This window comes from Canis aureus, chromosome 3 (assembly GCF_053574225.1).
Source record: "Canis aureus isolate CA01 chromosome 3, VMU_Caureus_v.1.0, whole genome shotgun sequence".
NCBI lineage: Eukaryota > Metazoa > Chordata > Mammalia > Carnivora > Canidae > Canis > Canis aureus.
Window position 1 is genome coordinate 88,683,535 of NC_135613.1, and position 20,376 is coordinate 88,703,910.

Below are 20,376 nucleotides of genomic sequence, written 5' to 3' on the forward strand. Positions count from 1 at the left end.
CGATAAAATGGTGCTGGGGTCCCGCCACCCCAGGTCGGCCTGTTCTCCCGACTTTAGCTTATTTTTCTATAAAATGGGCGATATAACATCCATCAATTTTCTTTAAACAGCCAGAGTATCATAGTCCACAAAAACGCCGCTGATCCATTATCATCACTGTTGCCCTCAGTTTTCATGAATAAAAGAAGGGAGAGGGTAAGACGTTCGAACCACACTAAGGTCGGCCCTATCGGTATTTTTTCCTTGCATGTTTTTCGTTTTTGTTTTTTCTGTCGAAAGTGGCAAAAGAAAACTCTATTGTGTTTGGTAGGGAGGGTTTCCAACGGTGGCTTTGGGGATACTGCTTGTTTCCCATGCTCATGGATGTCTAGGATCTAATTGAGGCCTCGCTTGCAAAAGAATTCACGTGCTTTCTCATAACTGTTTTTGCATGAGCTAAGTCACTTCTGTGCGTAGAGGAGGGCCTTGTTCCAAGCTCAAGACTGAGCATCTTGGAGCTGGGGCCTAGGGAAGGACAGGCTAGCTGTGGGGTCCGGAGGGGGCTGGGCAGCATGGAAAGGGGTGGTCAGTAAGTGCTGTGCTGTCCGAAAGGCCTGATCTGTCACCTCTGGGCCTGAGGCTAGCTGGTGACCCGAACACTTGGTTCTGTGCGGCCTGCCCTCTTCTTCCCACTGGGAAAACCCAACGGGCAGGGCCGAGGGTGAGGCAAGGAGAAGACTGGAGCCCGAGAGCATGAAAAAGGTAAGAGTAACAAAGTCAGCAGTGAGAACAGTCTCTAACATTTTTGAATTTTTGGTAATGTGTCGATTGTCTCATTTCCTTGCTGACAATCCACTGAAGCAGACCCTGCATCCCCCGGGGAGCACATGCCTGCAGGGAGACACCCCCAGCACAGACCTATAGGCCAAGCTCACCTCCGGCCTCCAGCAGCCCCACTCTGGCCCCCACCCCGCAGGCCTCCCAGGCCCCTGCCCCCCACCCCCAGCCTGTGATGCTGGTCTGGGGAGGGGAGAACATAGTCAACGGATCTGAGGTAGACTAGGATGGAACTGGGTTTAGAGAAGTGCTCTGCGTCTCGCGTGATGCGGGCTCCTTCATATCCAGCCTTTGGGTTAGATTGTAGCATGAGTAGATGAGGCTAGGGGAGGAGCGCCATGCAAGTAGGACACTGGAAGGCTGCGGCTAGACTCTGCACAGACTTGCCCCGCGGCCTGTGGTGTATCCCTCGCTCCTATTTTTCAAATGGGAAAATGTCATCCCTACCCCGAGGCTCTTGCTAGAGGAAGATCACATGACAAGGAGACAGGAAAGTAAAGGAAGATCTTTTTTTAGCCGAACATCAGCAACCAGGGCGTTAGTTGGGAGGGAGGAAAGGGTTCTTGAGCAAATCTCTGCACCCAGAGCTCCAGACTTTTGAAGCTTTTTGTCTCCAAATGAAAACCATCCCCAGGTAACGATACCTGTCCCTCTCTCTCTGCGCCAGCGGAGCCACGGAGTCCCCTACCTGCCTTGCAGAACAGGCCTCCGCCGTGGTCTCTACACCTAATCCTGACCCACCATCCCCCCTCAACCTCACCCCTCCCCACCTGCCACTGAGGCTCAGTCAACAGTGGGCAGTTGTCCGGAAAGTGTGACTTTGCACACTGGAGTGGGAGGCTGCTCTGATGGCGGCGCGGGGCCCAGACCGAGGAATCTGTTCACGGAGGAAGGAGGCAAAGGAACAAGAAGCTCCAGCTCACTGGCGTTCAGCCCCCGTGGGCTTCTGCGGAAGGCTGAATGGCAGTTATTCGAGAGGAAGCCGGTGAATGCTCTGCCACACGATTCGGGGAGACACTGTCAGCACAGCAGCACTGCTGTGAGTCCCCAGATAGATCTACAGGGGAGAGTGGGCTCAGGGCTCAGGGTGGAAAGGGGTAAAGGCTACACAGGCATGAACTTCCCAACTGTTCCTTCAGAGCTTACTTCACATTTCAGTTTGGTCTTTTTCCAGCCGTGGGAGACGGAGATCAAGCGCTAGGATGACTCAAACCCAAAGGCCATTGCAGTCCTTGGCGGTAGGTATCACCCTAAGAACGTTAGTTCCGGATGGCTTCCTAAGGGGTTAAAAAGAGCAATCAGCGGACACAGCGAAGCTAGAGAGCCTTGTCCCAAGAGAGAGGCTTGGAGGATGTTCAGCTTTGGGAAATTTTCCACACCATGGCCTCCCTGAGCTTATGGGCAGCGAGGTGGCTGCTCTGAGCTGGATTAGTGTGCTTCCCACTTAGGATTTCTCTCAGTGTGCCGGGCACAGCTCCGGCCCAGCTCTGGCACCTTCCTCTGAGGAGCTTGCACCCTCCTCCCCACCTTGTGAGATGCTCAGGCCTGTGCTCGGACCACTCCTTTGGGAGAGCTCACAGCTCTTCTCCTGCTGTCGTGGGGAGTGAAATATGTGTGCAGAGCTCAGGGAAGTTGACTACAGCTGTAGAGTTGAGTAAAGCTCCCTTATGAAGTGAGAGGTTACTGGACGTAGAATCCTGGCAGCTCCGTTGCTCGGAGATCTTCCTCGACAATGCCCTGGCTGAGACATCACACCTATGAAAGGGGCCGGGTGTCATGGCGAGGGGACGTGGGAGCACCTCTCTCTGCCCTGGGCCTTCTGTGGACAGAATGGTCAAGAGCACAGGTATCTGAGGTCCAGTCTGGCTGATGGAGATTTGATCCACTCTCATGAGCCACTGAAAGAAGGGATGGGTGTGTCTTCCAGCCTGTCTGGGATTAGGATGAGTGGGTTCAAAGGTTCTGGAAAGTGCTCTCTTTCTGTACTGTTTCTTCTCATTCTTTTGGACTGGAAGTATCTTTAATGGACAGAAATCTTCACAAAGCTAAAGTCTGCAGCATGAGCCCTCTTGGATCAGAAACACCATGACACCATCTGGGGTGGAGGTGGAGCACTGAGCTTCAGGAGAGAGAAGGGGCAGAGGAGGGTGGGCCGAGACACTGGCGGTGTGCAACACCTGCTTGCCAAGGACCGGTGCTGGGTTCTTTGTCACTATCTGGGCTCTTTTTCTCTTCCACCAGACGATCATGTAAGTGGCCAGGGAGGTGCTTAGGATAAGCTTTAGTGCCTCCAGGGCTTCTGTTGGTCCCAGTTTTCTCATTGGTCCTTCCAGACTAGTGCCACCCACCAGAACTTCCTGTGGTGACGAAGCTACTCTAAATCTGTGTTGTCTAATGCAGCAGCTACTAGGCACATTGAGTATCGAGCACCACAAAAGTGGCTACGGAGACTGAAAAACTGAATTTTAATTTTTATTTAATTTTAATTAATTTTAATTTAAATAGCAATGTAACAGCAATTTTAACAATTTTAAAATGTAGCAATTTTAATTGTTAAATAGCAATTTAATAGCTAGTGGCTGCCATACTGGTCAGCAAAGCTCTAGACTTTCTTGAGAAGAGTGAGGATGGAGAGTCCAGGACACCGGACCAGGAGTCAGCAGATCAGGTTCTTCCATCCAGCCCAGCCACTGAGCCTTGTGTGAACTTGAGGAAGTTGTTTAAATTCTTGGTGCATTAGTTTCTCTCCCTGGATTAGGGAGTGGGGGTGGGCGGTTGGCCCTGCCTGCCTTGATAGACGTACATGAAAGTTTGGACACATCTGTGTAACCAGTACTCAGGTCAAGAAAACAGAGCATGGGGCTCCTGGGGGGCTCAGTGGTTGAGCACCTGCCTTCAGCTCAGGCCATGACCCTGGGGTCCTGGAATCGAGTACCGCATTGGGCTCCCTGCATGGAGCCTGCTTCTCCCTCTGCCTGGGTCTCTGCCTCTCTCTCTGTGTCTCTCATGAATTAATAAATAAAATCTTTTTTTGGAAAAAAAAAAAAAAAACGAACATAACCAGGATCTTAAAAGCTCCTCTGTTGCTCATCATTACAGTCTGCACCCAAGGACAAACCCTACCTTGACTTCCAAAAGGAGCCATCAGTTTTGCCTGTTTTTGAACGTACTATAAACAAACCACACAGTATGCATCCTCTTGGATCTGAATTGTTTCATTTGACCTTGTCTGTGATGGTTTTCAGAACTGTCATGTGTTGTAGTTACTGATTCTCATTGCGTTTCTGTGACTATATTATACTTTGTGTATTTATTTCTATTGACAGGCATTTGGGAAGTTTTCTTATGGGGGTTATTATGGACGATGCTTCCACAAACGTTTCATTATTTGTTTTTGGAGAATATACGTTGGTGATATTCCTAAGAGAGCAACTATGCTCAAGATAAGATCTTGAGAAAGGAGAAGTGAGGAGGAGAAAGATAATCACAAGAAAATGGTCAACATGTCTCAGAAATTTCCCCCAATTCCATGCACATCCTTCTCTAAGGTATGTATGTATATGTTCTTGTTTAGAAGATACACATAATTAGTTTTCCTAGGTGGTCGTACCAATCTGTGCACTTGTCAGTAGTACATTCATGGATCTCTGTTACTAGAAACATGTCCTATCACTTCTCATGTGACCAGGGCCTTGCAGGTGGCTCCCGAGTGTCTCTAAATAGATCCTCAGGGGCCATGAATCTGTCTGCTCTTTATGTTCTTGGCTCCTCCAGGCATGGACTCTGACACCCGCAGGAGGCTCATCGGTGTTCAAGGAGGTACTGGGTCCAGTCCTCAGAGCAGAACTATGCCTTGTCCATCAGGAATTTACACTTTTTGTGTGTGTGTGTGGTTTTCCATTCATCTTTCCTGACCTCTTAAGCTTAAAGAAAAAGGCTCATGTCCCACCATTTTCTGGCTGCTCCTTCACAAGAGGCCTGTCTCAAAGGGAAGGCTTCCTGGAACTTTGGTTTTGATGCCACAAAGATTCAGTCTCTGCTGGGTTCCTACGTGGGGAATGCAGAAGACTCTGCACATGCAGCCTCTCTGCTCACCCTCATCCCTCTCCTGCCTGAATGCCAGCCTCTCCTCCCCCAACTCCGTCCTCTCTCGCTCACTTCTCGCCCCTCAGCTCCTCTTGTCCTCACGCCAGCCACTGGCAGAGGCACATCAAAGGTCCAAAGAGGGTGGGGAGGGATTTTGAACAGGGAGACGTAAGGAAGCTGTGGGAGAGGCTGTGCAGCCTCTTCCAATTGCCACAGCTCTCCCTCTGCGCGGGTGGAGGGCTCTGGGCTTTTCTTCCCAGCTCTGGGATGTCAGGACGGTCTTGTGAACAGGGTTCTTGTGCTCAGTGCATCGGGTATCGCTGGTAGACTCTGATATACAGAAAGATGAGCCCTGATGCTGAAGGGGTGGGGACACCCCATCCCTCTATCTGCTCCGAGGATGCGGGTAAGCGCAGGAGACAGAAGCTTAGGAAGTCTGGTGTCCTGCTACGTTGCTTTGTATTTTTTCCAGGCTCTTGCTATACGGTGCATGGTTATGTTGGAAATTAGTTTGAGGGAAAACAGGAGGTGAGAGCCAGTGACATCTTTTACTTTGGATCTCTGGTATTTTGTAATCTCCCTGACTCCTCTGCCCCACTCTGACAACCTCACCAAACAAAAATCATAATTTGAGCATTGACTAAAATGCTCTGGCACTATGCTAGAATTCTCTGTTTGCCAAATACCAAAATATTTGCGACTTGCATAAACTTCTCACAGCTCCCTAATTATATCCTATACACGATGCCGGGGACCCAGAAGACAGGCAGCTGCTTTCCAGCTGCAGACACACCTGATGTATTAAGATCTCAAAGCAAAGCAGCTCAGAACAGAGGCTGAGTGGAACCCGCAGACCCTGAAAAGTAAAAGGCCCACAGAGAAGGGCAAGCACCTCAAGGAGGAGAGGACAGGTGAGGTTTTCTGGGAGAGAGGGTCAGGAGAAGGTCCCGAAGGACAGGTAGGTAGCAGAAGTGAAGCTTCCAATGCAGGGGACAGCGGGAGCGACGGGAGCCATGTCATCATCAACACCATGTGACCACGGAACTGAAGGGACTTGGGATCACCCTGATTATCTGTAGGATGACAAGGCCGAGGTTGGGATGGGATAGGGCCTTGCCTGAGGTCGCAGGACGGAGAGGCCAGGACCCTGGAGTTACTTCCTTTGCTCAGAGGTGCTGTCTGCACACAGAGCTGCTGTAGGATGGTGTCCCTCTGTGCCCTGGTGGCTCAGCCACCAGCCTCATGGGTGCTTTTTTGCCTTAGGCTTGGCGCCGGAGGCATTTTCCTCGTGCGTCTTTTCCTTAAACTGCCACCAGCCCAGGTAGCTTCCTGCCCGAGGCCTGGCCCTGCCCATGTCAGCGCTGACGGACCCTGAATCCGCGCCTCCAACCTGCGGTTCACAGATGCAGAGACAGGCCAGGGAGGGTGGCAGCAGGGCTCTCCCAGGAGTGCAGGTCACCCTCCTGGGCCGCCAGGCGTCCTAGGAGGAGGGAATGCCCCCAACCGCAGGGGACGCAGGGACAAGGGTGAAAAAGGTACAGAAGCCACACTCACTTTTGGATAATCGCGTACTCTGCCCCTACCTCTTGTCCGCCTCCCCTGAGTCATGTCGAGGCCAAGGGTCCTCCTAGCGCTGCTGCCTCAGACCTAAAAGACCTTGGACTTTATGCTGGACCCATAGCCTGCAGGGGTGGCTGTACCCCGTGCTGGAGGCAGGGGTGATGAGGAGGCAGGGGTGCTTGGGGGGCTCTGAGACAGGAACGGAGGGCTCAGGCCTCCTCTGAAGTGGGAGGAGCAACCCATTTGATCTTCCCTATTTTACAGGAAAGGCTTGGCCCTGTCCCCTGGGAACCGGGTCGACAGGAAATAACCAAGCTTATGTTTGAGGAGGCACTGGTGTTTTTTCTCCGTGTTAACCGCTGGGCCGGCTGTCTTTCTTTTGAGAGTTTCAAACCGGGAAAGGCCTCCTGAATGGATCGGAATTTAAAAGACCACATGGATGGGCCTAAAGACTGTTATGCAAAGTGACATAGTCAGACAGGAAAGACAAACACCATATGATTTCCCTTATATGTAGAATCTAAAAAACAAAGCAAATGAACAAACAAAATCTGAGACAAACCCATAAATGCAGAGAATAAACTGGTGGCTGCTCGAGGGCAGGGGGATGGGGGAAGGAGCGAAGTTGGTCAAAAAGATGTGGAGGCATAAACGTCCAGTTAGGAAATAAATCAGAGATAAAAAGTACCGTGTAGGGGATAGAGTCAATAATACTGTAATAACTTTGCACAGTGACAAAGGGTGACTGTCCTCAGGCCGGCGAGTGCTGGGCAGTGTGGGGAATCGTCAGATCAGTGTGTTGTACACCTGAAGCCAATATAGCGCTGTATGCGTCAACAACAAAATGTAAAATATAAAAAAATTAAAAATAAAAGAGGACATTCATCCTGCCGCTTGTGACAACATGGATGAAAGTAGAGGCCATTATGCTAAGTGAGATGAGGTGACCAGAGAAAGATAAAGACCATGTGGCATCACTGATATGTGGGATTGGAACCGGGAGCTGCCAGATAGGCTCCTGGGAGGAGTAGGTCAGAAGATACCAAAGGTATACTTAAAAGGTGAGTAAATTCTGAGGAATTAATTTTTTTTTATTTATGATAGTCACAGAGAGAGAGAGAGAGAGAGGCAGAGACACAGGCAGAGGGAGAAGCAGGCTCCATGCACCAGGAGCCCGATGTGGGATTCGATCCCGGGTCTCCAGGATCAGGCCCTGGGCCAAAGGCGGCGCCAAACCGCTGCGCCACCCAGGGATCCCAGTTCTGAGGAATTAATATCAGCATAGTGACTAAGTTAATAATATGTCACATATTGAAATTGGCTAAAAGAGTAAATTTTAAGTATTCTTATCACAAACGCAAAGAACCACGTGAGGTGACGGATGTGCTAGTTTTTCTTGATTGAGGTGATCATTTCACATGTACACGTATGTCACACCATGTTGTACACTTTGAATATATGCGATCTTATCTGTCGCAAAAAATGGAGGAGATTTTAGAAATGACAATTCTTGGAATTGCAAAAAAGGTTGAAGTGTTCATAACTCATCTGAAGGATGACCAAGGATGAGAGAGACTAAGAGTCAACCAGAGAAAGACAATTATCATGGTTTCACTCACATGTGGAATTTAAGAAGGATAGGAGATGATCACAGGGGAAGAGAGGGAAAAATGAAACAGGATGAAGTCAGATGGAAAACCGTAAGACTCTTAAGAACAGGAACAACTGAGGGTAGTTGGAGGGGCGGCGGGTGGGGCTGGGGTCACTGCGGGCCGGGCATGAAGGAGGGCACTCCCTGCACTGAGCACTGCGGGTTACCTGCAACCAGTGAATAACTGACTCTACATCTGAAACTACTGATGCACCACGTGTTAACCAATTAGAAAATAAATCAACAAAAAGTGTGTGAGCACAGTGGACGGGAGATAGCGCGTGTGTGGAGGTGAGAGTGCGTACACGTGTAGGTGCGCACAAACTCTGGTATGTGCACACGTGTGTTGCAGGAGAGGGCAGAGCAGGCCGGGCACCGGGGTCCCACGCTGTGGACGTTAAGCTCTGTAAGGCGGCATCTGTGCCTTCCTCAAGCACTAGCCTCGCCTCTGCCCTGCACATGGTCATGGTGGCACCGTAGAAGCCTCTAGTCAGAGCAGAGACTGGCGGGCTTAGGGCTAAGGAAGGGCGGGTGCCTGGCTCAGGTCAGCAGTCATTCAACAAACGCTTGGTGAGAATATGTGATGATCTGTGGAGGGTGTGTGAGGGAGTGAGGGGGTGAGGGGGTGCGTGTGAGGGAGCAGGAGAGGCCGCGGGGGGGGGGACGGGGGGCCGGTGGAGGGGGTGAGGGGGTGAGGGTGTGAGGGGTGAGGGGGTCCGTGTGAGGGAGCGGGAGAGGCCGCGGGGGGGGACGGGGGGGCCGGTGGAGGGGGTGAGGGGGTGAGGGGGTGAGGGGTGAGGGGGTCCGTGTGAGGGAGCGGGAGAGGCCGCGGGGGGGGACGGGGGGGCCGGTGGAGGGGGTGAGGGGGTGAGGGGGTGAGGGGTGAGGGGGTCCGTGTGAGGGAGCGGGAGAGGCCGCGGGGGGGGGACGGGGGGACCGGTGGAGGGGGTGAGGGGGTGAGGGGGTCCGTGTGAGGGAGCAGGAGAGGCCGCGGGGGGGGGGGACGGGGGGGCCGGTGGAGGGGGTGAGGGGGTGAGGGGGTGAGGGGTGAGGGGGTCCGTGTGAGGGAGCGGGAGAGGCCGCGGGGGGGGGACGGGGGGGCCGGTGGAGGGGGTGAGGGGGTGAGGGGGTCCGTGTGAGGGAGCAGGAGAGGCCGCGGGGGGGGGACGGGGGGACCGGTGGAGGGGGTGAGGGGGTGAGGGGGTCCGTGTGAGGGAGCAGGAGAGGCCGCGGGGGGGGGGGACGGGGGGGCCGGTGGAGGGGGTGAGGGGGTGAGGGGGTGAGGGGTGAGGGGGTCCGTGTGAGGGAGCGGGAGAGGCCGCGGGGGGGGGACGGGGGGGCCGGTGGAGGGGGTGAGGGGGTGAGGGGGTCCGTGTGAGGGAGCAGGAGAGGCCGCGGGGGGGGGGGACGGGGGGGGCCGGTGGAGGGGGTGAGGGGGTGAGGGGGTGAGGGGTGAGGGGGTCCGTGTGAGGGAGCGGGAGAGGCCGCGGGGGGGGGACGGGGGGGCCGGTGGAGGGGGTGAGGGGGTGAGGGGGTCCGTGTGAGGGAGCAGGAGAGGCCGCGGGGGGGGGGGACGGGGGGCCGGTGGAGGGGGTGAGGGGGTGAGGGGTGAGGGGGTCCGTGTGAGGGAGCAGGAGAGGCCGCGGGGGGGGGACGGGGGGACCGGTGGAGGGGGTGAGGGGGTGAGGGGGTCCGTGTGAGGGAGCAGGAGAGGCCGCGGGGGGGGGGGACGGGGGGGCCGGTGGAGGGGGTGAGGGGGTGAGGGGGTGAGGGGTGAGGGGGTCCGTGTGAGGGAGCGGGAGAGGCCGCGGGGGGGGGACGGGGGGGCCGGTGGAGGGGGTGAGGGGGTGAGGGGGTGAGGGGTGAGGGGGTCCGTGTGAGGGAGCGGGAGAGGCCGCGGGGGGGGGACGGGGGGACCGGTGGAGGGGGTGAGGGGGTGAGGGGGTCCGTGTGAGGGAGCGGGAGCGTCCGTGGCGCAGCCCGGGAGGCCCGCAGGCGGGGGCGGCCGTGGCGCGGGGACCCCGAGGTCCGGCCGAGCCGGTAGCGTCGCTCAGGCCGCGGCGGGGTTGCGCCCCCGGAGCAGGGCGGCTGCGCCTGGCGGGGACGTGGGCCGGGGCGTGGGCCCCGGGGGCGGCGGCCTGCGGTGCGGGTGGAGCATCGCCGCGTCAGGAGAGGCTGAGGCCGCGGGGTCAGGACTCGCGGCTCCGGCTCTGGGGAGCGAGCGTCCGGAGGCGGCCCCTGCCGGGTGGGGGCGCCGGGGCGCAGGGGTCGCCGGGGCCTGAGGCGCCCTGAGGAAGGCCGGGCTCAGCCGTCGGGGAGGAGCCCCCGGGCGACGGGCGACGGCGGGGACACGACCGCGGGGACGCCCTCCGGGCCACGTGGACGGCGGCTCCCCCGCTGCGGCCTCGCGGCCCCGCCCGGCCGCCCCTCCCCCTCCCCCTCCCCCTCCCCCCTCCTCGCCCTCCCAGGCCGGCAAGGCTGTCTGTGCCCGGCGCGCTGCGCCCACAGCTCCCGCCTCCCAGCCTCGCGGCCGCCGCCCCCGCCCCCGCCCCCGCCCCCGCCCCCGCCCCCGCCCCCAAGGGGCAGCTCGCGCCCTGGCCCGCGACCAACGGGACGCGGAAGCCCCGGGACCGGCCGCACCGTGAGAGCGGAGGCGGGTTCGCAGGTGCAGGACTTCGGTGCAGGCTCTGGTACGTGACGCTGTCATTATTCCTACTGTTGGTTGTCGCTGTCGGTTTTCTCACCTGAGTCCGGGCAGAGAGGCCGTCGTTGGCCCCGTGCCCCGGACTCCGTCCGCAGCGGTCACAGGGGTCGCAGTCCACGTGCGTTCTAGCCGGGCTCACCGCTGGCGGCGTCGGACGTTGCCGTTGGAGTTGGCGGGACGGGGACACCTGCTCCCTGCGCGCTGCCGTGCCCTGAGCCCCGTCAGGCCTTGGACGCCATCTCGAACCCTCACAGTGACCCCGTCATGACCCCGTAAGGGAAGGTAAGTGACGCTTCCCCTCTAGACACATAAGGAAACGGGACTCAGAGAAGTTAACGACTCGCCCGTCCCCAAACTCCAGCTGGTGGCAGAGCTGGGACCCCCAGCGTCTCCGCCGTGAGCCTTGCAGCCTTCTCAGGTGCAGGTGTGGTCACTGACCCCCGGGGCGGGGTGGGGGGGGGGGCAGGGGGTTGCTTACTTGGTGGCTCGAAGCCGGTGTTTCTGACTCCCAGGGAGCCTGTGCCACCTAAGTGACTAAATGAAAGAAAATGCAAAGTCGAGAACCAATTTCTCTTTCCATTACAGTCCCCGCCCTGCTGCTCTGCAGTGTCCTGGCCCGTGTTCGTAATTAATACATGTCGTCGCCTCTCAAAGGCCCTGGGGTTTGGAGCGAGGCTGATCAATGCCTGCTCAGTGTGGGAGTGCTGGTGGCAGGGCGGAGGGGACGCAGGAGGAGGGCCCGGTGTGGGTCCCTCTGCCCAGCTGGCCCACCTGAGCTGCAGAGGCCTCTCCAGTCTCCAGTCCTGTGTGCCCCGCAGGAGCTCTCAGCATCACCCCACCTCAAGGCTTTGTCCTCGGGCCGCCTCTGAGAGCGAGAAAGGCAAGTGGGGCTCACATCCCGAGCAGGGGGGAGCCAGGAGGCTCCAACTGTAGGCTCAGCTCACAGGTCCATTGGTGGGCACTTTTCAATCATGTTCCTCAACAGACCCGCCAGTTTTTTGAATTCATTCACCTATGGGAGGGTATCATGGTTGCTTTCAGTTTTTGACAATTACAAATAAATCCGCTGTAAACTTTTGTGTGCAAGTTTTGTGTGGCCATAATTTTTCAAATAGTTTGGCTAAATATCTAAAAGATGATTGCTGGATCTTACGGTAGGGACCATATTTAGTTTTGTGAGAAACAAAGTGTCTTCCAGAGGGGTTATGCCATTTCACATCATCCTCGGCAATTAGGCTGCCGGTTGCTCTCTACCCTCACTAGCAGTTGGTATTTCAGATTTTAAAAAGCCTTTTACGGTCGCTCGTAGTGCTATCATATTGTGCTATCATATTGTTGCTTAATTTGCAATTTCATAATGACAACTGATGATGGGTGTCTTTTTTAATAAACTTTTTGCTATATGTATGTTTTCTTGAGTATTTACATAGATATTTTTCTTATTTTAAAATGAGAAATTTTAAATTTAAAAAATTTTTTAAATTCTTATTTAAAAATTTTAAAATGGTATTGTTTGCTTTCTTGATTTATTAAGAGTTCTTTATATAATTTTAATCTAAGACCTTCATTAGTATGTCTCTACAAATATTTTCTCCCAGTTTGGGGCTTGCTCGTCTTTTCATCTCCTTAACAATATATTTCATGGAATAAAAGTTTTTAATTTTAATGAAACTCAGCTTATGATCTCTTTTCTTTCATGAATCATAATTTTGGTGTTGCGTCTAAGTGTTCATTACCAAATTGAAGGTCATGTAGATTTTCCCTCTATTTTCTTCTAGATGTTTTATAGTTTTGCATCTTACGTTGATTTCTATAATACACCTTGTGTTAATTTCTGTGTAAGATGTAAGGTCTGTGTCTAGGTATATCTTTTAAATTTCTAGAATTTTTATTGTGATTAAAATGTATAACGTAAAACCTACCATTTAACCATTTCTTTTCTTTCTTTTTTTTTTTTTCATTTAACCATTTCTTTTTTTTTTTTTTTTTTTTTCATTTAACCATTTCTAAGTGTATAGATGTGATGGTAGGATTACTGAAGAGCAAAGGGAAAGCAGGTAGGGAGCACTTTCTTTCAAATATTCTGGAAGCACCAGCTGGTAGACTAATGAGGTCACAGAGAATGGGCCAGCTCTGCCTTTCTACTCTTCTGCTGATTTGTAAGGATGATCCTAGGGTCCGGATGCTTGTGGACTGAAATATGAGTTTAGTTGGGGCAGCTCTTCCTGTTCGCCCACAATCATTTTTCTGACAGTGCACAAACCCTGTAAGGGTATCTGGGTCATGACAGGTGACTAAATCGAGTCCTCCAGTGGAAACCATCACTTCTCTTCATTCCTCAGGTCATGTTCCTAAATCTGGTCAAGCTCCATCCTCACCTATCGTGCATTCTAGCTCTAACCTGGCTTACATCATAGTATCCCCAGACCCTCACAAATATCTGGATTTGTTTGAGTTTCTCTTTTGACAAAGATCAAGGACTTCCTACATGGATCAAGTATTAATTTTCCCAAAAATCAACTCATGTCCTTGCACATCGAAGGATGGGCATGTTTACCTAGGGTATGCGAAATCTTCACTATCTGGACTTATCTGTATCTCACCTATGGTCTATCCAACATTTTATTTGTAATTATTTGTGTACCTGTCTTCTCCCATACTTTACGAGCTTCTGGAGCTTAAGAATTTGTCAGTTCACTTTTCAGATGCTTAATATATATTTGTTGAGTGGAACAGAGAAGGAAGAAACTTGGTAGCTTTAAGAAATTGATTAAAGCACTTCTACATGTTCCAAAAAAGACAGAGACTGAATGGTGAGAGCAGAGTCCTTCAGCAGGGCATGGAGGATGTAGGTGCCATAATTTCTGGCACAAGAGACTGGTTCATGCAGGAAAAAGGGAAGGAGGGGGGAGGCTTATACAGAAAAATCATATAAAAGGTCTGAAAGACCCAAAAAATGTAAAATTTGCCACAGAAGAGAGAAGAGGCCACTAGGATACTGACTAGCTGCTGGTAGGATCCTACTCAACGAAGCAAATGGACCTTCCAAACAGCTATTGAGTTAAGAAAGTTCTAGGCCCCAAGCAGCATGACCAACAACATTAAAGCCTGGAAAACTCCTCATTGCTGTACCTCTTAGGGGAAGGGAAGCAGGGGTGTATAAATAAGTAGTCCAGACATGCCCCTTCCCCTGGGCTCGTGGGGAGGCTGGAAACCTGCTTGCGTTGGTTCAGAGCTCAGGAGAATCAGGGAATCTCTGATTTAGAATACTCAGATGATTTTTCTGGTTCCTGAGTAGTGAAGCCAGGAAAATGTGGCTTCAGGAGTATTCTGCTTGGGTTTCAGCTTTGAGAAAAGTTTTAGCTCTTTCTCTAGTCCTAGCATCTTCTCAAGTCATGATTATTAAGGATTAACAATGTAAGGAAACATCCTTACCCTTCTTCCTCACATCACAAGCTAAATCTGTCTTCTGACCCTGAACGTACTCTATGCTTTCTACCTGAGACATGGCTGTCATTACTCATGCAAATTAAAAAAAAAAAATCCTTCTTAGGTCAATCTAAACCCATTGTGTACCAGTTCGGGGTGGAGTTTGACAGCCCCAGATGATAAGAAGGATGCAGGTTCAGCTGATTTAATAAAATCTACTTGTATCCTCAACACAAGACTACAGGTTAAGGTAAAGATTATGTAACTCTAGGCAACACCTGGTCCATGCATCACAGATAGAATCTCTGCTTCCTCCCCCTAGTTTCCTCATCCCCCAAACTGAGTGTAGAGGTTTAACCATGATTCCACTTGTCGCTTTTCCAGGAAACATGCTTAATGGCGTCAGACAAGACACTAATTTGCATAGAGGCTGTCAAGGCCCTTTGTAAAGCAAAGAAATGCACATTGTTAAACAGTTACAATAACATTGACTACAACCATGAAAACAATTTTACAGCAGATTAAACACATTTAGTGAAAGAAGTGCAGTGCAAAAGCAATTTCAACACCAGAGTTTAGTCAGCAGCTAGCAGAGAGCCCTAGAGACAGTGACCAGATATAGCATCCTACCCACCCTTGCTGGGTCATTTTCTCCGGGAACTCTTCTCTAGCTTGGTAAGATTTCCTGCCTGAAATGAGGGATAAACTATAATGAAGGAGAGGAAGGGAGGAATAGCTCACTCAGAAAAGATATTGGAGGACAAAATCTGCACAAATTATGGGAAACTTAATGTGAGACAAGGGGAAAAAATCAGGGATGAGGAGAATGGAGAAAATGTCTCTTATAATGTGGTGATAATCAGTCTGAAAACTATGGATTCATAATTAGATAGGAACAACTTTTCAGATATAAGAGGGAAAAAAAGGAAATGGTTAAAATTGCCAATACAGAATTCCCAGTTTTAATTGGATTCCTCTTTTTCTCCAGGCAGATTTCTTTTGTTTCAAAAGAAACAAAAGACTCTATTGTTTCTACTTTCCTTTCTACTGAAGGGGGAACCTTTCTTCCCTATGTCTTCTCTACAGACTCTCAGGTCCCTCCTTACACAGCGGCCCTGGATGCCCAGGCCTGGTGGTCACTGTCCAGTGCTGAAAACGGCTATCTCACGAACACTGATAATCACGCTCTTTATATGTGTTGCTTGGGAGAATCTGAACCAACGAATCTTGCTCTTAACTTCACACTTGGTTTTCCTTGTGGCAAAAATCCAGGAATATCTGAGTGCTTATAAATAATAAAAATAAATGACACTGGAGAGAGGCAAGCCTGTCAACATCATTTAAAATCTCTGTATTGTAGGTTGACAAGTAATCACTGGATCTGGACTAGAGAAGTCATTCTTGAAAAAGAGACAAAGGAATTTATTTTGCTGGAAATTTATCGCACCATAAGTATCAAACATCTAAGCATGATTTTTGCTGAGGTGATAAATTTTCAGATTAGATCGGGCCCTTAAGAATCACAGAGCATGTGCCCTCTATATAGGTCTCTATATGTCTCATATCTTATTCACCACCTCGCAGAGTATTTGGAGTTTTCTGGACTAAATATTCTCCCATTCAAAGATAAATGATCATGGGGAAAAGAAAATTATAATCACATTCATCTTAAACTGAAAACACAGGTATAACTGGGAATAAGATAAAACTGTGACATCTAGCTGAAAGCAAGTTTCTTCTTGATTGAGGCATAATGCAGAACATTAAGGAAGGGCTAAAATAGTTGTAAGCAGTGTTATGGGTTAAATTATGTCTTCCAAAAGAAAATATAATCATGTTATAAATTCCAAAACCTCTTAATATGACTTTGCTTAGAAATAGAGTCATTTCAGTTTTAATCAATATTAAGATTAAGTTAAGGTGAAATCATTCGGGTGGGCTGTAATCTAATATGACTTGTGTTCTTGTAAACTGGTATGTTTGGACACAAAAATGTGAAGAGAGAAAACAAGATGAAGGAACACAGAGTAAACTCCATGTGAAGATGGAGGAATTGAGTGATGCATCTACAAGTCGAGGACACCTGAGGCTACAGAGAAGGTAGGAGAGGGACATGGAACGGTCATTTCCCAGGACCTTCAGAGGGAGCATGGTTCCGCTAACCCCTTGATTTCAGACTTCTAACCTCCAGAACTGTGAGACAATAAACTAGTGCTATTTTAAATCTTTTTAAAAAAAGTTTGTGGGACTTTGTTACAGAAGCCCTAGCAAACGAATATAGTGGGTCCTAAGAAGTTTCATGGATGTTTCTACATTTTGTGTTACTTAATTTATTATTTTTCTTCTATATTTAGAAAGTCTGCTTCCTGGCAATCTTCCACTTAGCGCATAGGCTTTAGTGCAAATCTTGTATTGGAGTCTGTCCAAGGAAGAAAATGGTCTCAATTTTGCATTGAGAATAGTCAAAAAGATTCATAGGAGAGGAAGGAGGAGGAAGAGAAGGGTAAGGAGGAAACTGTTGGAACTGATGGTAATTGAGATGGAGAAAGAGACAGTAGTGAAGGAGGAAGAAGAAAAAGTATATTTAATGTTTTCTATGTGTACGTGCTTTCTCAGTTAATAATTTCAATACCCGACATGGTAGGTGATACGTTATCTATTTCACCTGCTCATGGACGTAACTTCCATTCTCAATTGCAAATTAATAAGATAATCTACAAGTTAAAAGTACATCCAGCTGTATAAAAACAATCAAAATCCACTTTCCTAAAGTGTTTTAAAACAAATGAGGTTTAAGTTTTCCCCAAATATATAAAAAAAAAATCTGTGGTAAGAAGATGTTACCAATAATCAAGCACTTAGATAGGATCAAGACTGATATTTCTATTATTCTATTGGATTTTTCTTTGTGCTTGAGGCTTCATGGTCATAATATGGTAACTGTAGCTTCAGATCTTATATCTGGAATCAAGGTAAGAAAAAAGAGAGAATGAAAGCATCAATGTTAACTTTTCATTTCGTTAGAAAAGAGAAATACTAGAAATGTATTTTATTCATATGAACTGTATCACATAGCCATACTTAATGATCATCTTGGTAGGAAAAGAAGGATTGAGCTTTGCAGCCCATACAGTGGAATAATGGGAGAGCATAGCGTTGGTGGTATCTTTGGGTTTGCCAAAATATAATGTGTGTCATAGTGGCAGAGAGAGCACACACCTGGGGCTCCAATGGATGCCATATTCTTTCTTCCACAAGCCCTTCTTGTGGTGAGACGGCTAGCCTGTTTCCTACAGTTCCATGGGGTCAGATCCCTCGAATAAAGCTATGCCTTTATGCTAGGCTGCTATAGTGTTCTGATCCAATTTCTCTGCATGGGAATAATGTGGTATAAAAGGAATATACTATCTCAGAAGACAATTGACCTGGATACCAGTGCTAATTTTGTCGTAAATTATCAAATATTTTCCTGCTATGCCTTGGAGTAAAATTGAAACAATTAAGCCTAATGTCTTCTATCCCACATAGTTTTGTGATGTACTTGAAAATAATTTGGGAGGTTCCATGGGTTTTTGGCTAGATTAATACTAATAGTGTCATAAAGAACCATTACCAATATTTGTAAAGTGTTTTATAGCTTAAAATTACTTTCAAAATGTACATTATCTCACTCAAGCTTCATAATAGCCACTATCAAGTGGACAGAATGAGAAATCATCTTAGAATAAAAATTGTTTATGTAACCAAATTTCTCCCACCCTCAAATTATTACAATTCAAGTGGGGATATTCAGCTATCCTAAAGCTATTTTTCATGCACATCATATTTTGTAGAAGCTTATATCTCATACATTATAGCTATAGAAAGTTTCCAAACATATTTATAACCTCTCTATTTCTGTGATTCTCCCTCATTGTCTAGCCATAGACAATTGTCTAACTGATTTTTTTATCTAAGATCACTTTTCCCAGGGTCTTCCAGAAGTGCTGCAATTAGGGGCGGGGTCTGGAATACAAATGGAAACAGGTACAGGTGCAGGTACAGGCAGTGGCCTTCAGTCATGTTTCACTTTTCTAGGTACTTAGAAATGGGGGAGGAGGGACTTCAAACAGTGCTATGTCATGGATTATTACTATTTTTTTAAAAATATTATTTTGTATCATTAAATGTATTGAAAAAAGTAACAAAAATGTTTTGGATAAGATCAGTCTTCTATGAAACATATTTCATAAATCTATTGAAAACTAAAATGGGCAAAAAGGGAGTTTCTCTATTCTTAATAAATATACATACACGAGAAATAAAGTTCTAAGGAAATAGCAAGAAACTGACGATCCCTGATGCTATAACAAAGGGTTTTTTTTAAAAAAGATTTTATTTATTTATTCATGAGAGACACAGAGACAGAGATAGAGACCCAGGCAGAGGGAGAAGCAGGTTCCATGCAGGGAGCCTGACGTGGGACTCGATCCTGGGTCTCCAGGATCAGGCCCTGGGCTGAAGGAGGCAGGCGCTAAACCGCTGAGCCACCCAGGCTGCTAAGAAAATTTTCATAAGGAAAAATTATACTGCAGATCCCAGGATCATTAAATATACTCAGAATGTGTCTCAAAATAATAATAATAATAATAATAATAATAATAATAATAATAATGATAATAATAAATAAAAAAGTGCTAATCCTGAGAGGAGTTGCTTTATTGTCAAACACCAGGGTCTGGTGTTTGTAGAATAGGGGAGCTGTCCAATGTGCTTATATTTGGGATCCCGAAACATCTTTTATTACTCAATTCCTGGCAACCTGGTGTAGAAACCTAGCTTGAAAATACAAATTTTCGCTACGGTCTGAGACTTTCTACTTTTTTAAAATATATTTTATTTATTTATTCATGAGGAACACAGGCAGAGGGAGAAGCAGGCTGCCTCCGGGAAGCCCAATGCGGAACTTGATCCCAGGACTCTGAAATCACTACCTGAGCCAAAGGCAGAGGCTCAACCACTGAGCACCCCCAGGTGTCCCGGGATACTTTCTTTTTTTTAATCAGAAGTAAATAATTAATTTTTCTTTCTATTTTTCTCTGCCATCCCCCCCCACCACACACACATACCCGCTTTTTTCCTACTGGTTCACTTCCTTTTTCTCCTCTCCTGTTGAATCCTCTCAATCTTCCTCCTCTGCCTCTTGGTTTCCCTATTTAACTTCATATCTTGGGCTGTATTGCAGAGCTGGTGATGGTACTTATACCTTTTTTTCATGCTACAGCTCTTTGGTGGAGGTTAATGAGGAAAGCTGCTAGAATTTGAAATATTTCAAGTGTAAGAAAGGGTAAGGTTAGAAATAAAATTCAAGGGGTTGATTCTATCGAGACCTTCTGGGACTCTCTGGTGTGGCAGATTCATTATTTTGTGAGACAATAGCTGATTGTGTCTGAAAAGCAAGAGAGAGTGATTTTGATCATGTCCATTACCTGTCAGCAAACAATATCTCAGGTGGTACCGTACAACGAAACAGTACCTGTGCAACTGGTAATTATTCAGGTTGCCATTTCATCTTGGTCGGTAAAAACTGAACAGCTAACATTAGATAATTTTTCTTATTTTACACCATACTGTTTAACGTTACTAACTTATCTTGTTTAGTTAGATCAATTTTGGTGATTATACATACTCATAAAACTATTGCAAAAACATGATACAGAATATTTCCATCACCCGACAAGTTTGTGCTCTTTTATATAACTCGTCCCTTCCCAGGAAGAAACCTATACTCTGAGTTTCATCACCGTAGATTAGATTTGATTAGTCTTCAGTTTCATGTAACAGAAATCACACAGCATGTGCTTTTTTGTGTCTGGCTTATTTCATTCAGAATCATGTTTCTGAGATTCAATCATGTTATTCCACTTATCATTAGGTTTTTTTTTTTTTTTATTATTGCTAAGTAGTATTCCGTTATATGATTGTTCCAAGGTGTGGTTATTTGTTCTTCAGTTGATGAATATTTGTGTTTTTTCCAGTTTACAGCTGTTAGGAAGAAGGCTGATGTAAGTATTCTTGCACGATCTATTCATTAACACATCTTTTAAACTTTCTTTGGTAAATAGCTAGGAGTGAAATTGGTCAGATGTGT

General features: G+C 48.4%; 1 protein-coding gene and 2 long non-coding RNA genes across 7 annotated transcripts in view; 2 read left to right on the forward strand and 1 right to left on the reverse strand.

Moving 5' to 3' along the window:
- Positions 1-1,311: 1,311 nt before the first annotated feature.
- On the reverse strand, positions 1,312-2,608 carry LOC144311576 (uncharacterized). 2 transcript variants are annotated; one of them, XR_013377183.1, is made up of 2 exons: positions 2,311-2,608; positions 1,312-2,093 (listed from the first exon to the last, which is right to left on the reverse strand). It is a non-coding gene; the product is annotated as an uncharacterized LOC144311576 (long non-coding RNA). The 2 variants fall into 2 exon arrangements; XR_013377184.1 differs by having other exon boundaries at positions 2,196-2,608.
- LOC144311577 (uncharacterized) lies at positions 2,535-8,724 on the forward strand. 2 transcript variants are annotated; one of them, XR_013377185.1, is made up of 3 exons: positions 2,535-2,662; positions 4,143-4,364; positions 4,591-8,724. It is a non-coding gene; the product is annotated as an uncharacterized LOC144311577 (long non-coding RNA). The 2 variants fall into 2 exon arrangements; XR_013377186.1 differs by having other exon boundaries at positions 2,599-3,065.
- Positions 8,725-10,712: 1,988 nt separating this feature from the next.
- Positions 10,713-20,376, forward strand: part of LOC144311578 (uncharacterized) — a 53,827-nt gene continuing 44,163 nt past the window's right edge. The window contains exons 1-4 of one of the 3 annotated variants that reach the window (XR_013377194.1): positions 10,713-11,099; positions 12,829-14,496; positions 16,247-16,346; positions 20,264-20,290. The gene's annotated coding sequence lies outside the window, so the exon portion shown is untranslated. Of the gene's footprint in view, positions 11,100-12,828; positions 16,347-20,263; positions 20,291-20,376 lie in introns of all 3 variants that reach the window. The other 2 variants (XR_013377192.1, XR_013377193.1) reach the window with 2 other exon arrangements.